This window comes from Arachis ipaensis, chromosome B05 (genome assembly GCF_000816755.2).
Source record: "Arachis ipaensis cultivar K30076 chromosome B05, Araip1.1, whole genome shotgun sequence".
Lineage (NCBI taxonomy): Eukaryota > Viridiplantae > Streptophyta > Magnoliopsida > Fabales > Fabaceae > Arachis > Arachis ipaensis.
Window position 1 is genome coordinate 74,914,962 of NC_029789.2, and position 1,365 is coordinate 74,916,326.

Consider the following 1,365-nt stretch of genomic DNA (forward strand, 5'->3'; position numbering starts at 1 on the left):
TTATAAGTTTAATAATAATTAAATTTTTATTTTATTTTTTATAAATTTTTTTACTTTAGAAAAAAAATTTAGAGATAGGAGACCATAACACTTCGCATTTACTGTTAAAAATGACAAATGCTGCTTCTAATTAGACATGGTAATGGGTACTTACATGGGGGACATGCCCCCTGCCGCCGCCTCTATTTTTAGTTCCTATTCCTGTCCTCTTTCCGTGACGGGTAACGGAGACCCTGTATCCGCAAGAAATTGGGGACTCCATGAATATCTGGAGATTTTTAAAAAATTAAAAAAAAATTAGAAAAATAGAGAAAGCTAAATAATCTTCTGTTATCATTACAAACATCATGTCTATAATCTCCAAAAATATTGACAACAACAAACATTTAATATCAAACATTGGTAGTTATTGTCTCAATTCGAGGTTCTTGTTGTTGAGATTGTGGAGGGTTTTCGGTATTTTGATCATTAGTGGCTATAGGTTCTTCCGATGGAATACTTTTCTCAAGAATGTTACTCAATGCATTGGAGGAAGACATTCTGACAATTCTAAAATGACATAATCACAAAAATAACAAGAAATCTCAAAAACTATAATCACATACATTGATACACACAACAAATCGATAATCCACAAAAATAACAAAATTATAATCACATACACACAAAAATCCACAATAAATCACATAAATCAGAATCAAAGATTATAACAAGTTATAATTAGCATAAATCCACATAAACTATTATTACAATGCTACTGTAACATTGCTACTGTAACTAATAAAAAATTAGAATCACATAAATCCACAATAGACTATTATAACACTGCTATTGTAACTAATAAAGAATCAGAATAAAAAATTATAATTAGCATAAAAATCATAAAAATTAAAATCAGCATCAGAAAGAATCAGAATAAAAAATTATAATTAGCATAGAAATCATAGAAATCTGAATTAGCATAAGAAATATAAATTATAATTACCCTAACTCCAGAAATTATAACAAATTTTTCAAAAATCAAAATCAAAGTTAATAATGACTTACCCGACGAAGAAGATGCACAAACCAGCGAAGAACAGTGAAGACCGACGAAAACGCAACGCAAAGAGGCCAAAGATGACAAACACTCCAAGGACGCACTCCTTGCTGCGATGAGCGTGATAGTGACCTCAACAGGTGGGGATGAGGTGGTGGTGAGGGGTTGGGAGGTGGTGGTGAGGGGTTGGGAGGCGGTGGTCGACAGTGTGCATGCTTTCATGAGAGGACTCAGAGGAGAGACTGAGGGTTTGACGAAGAAGAGACTGAATTTGGAGAATGACGGCTAGGATTATCTCAATCTCATATATGTTATATATATAGCAG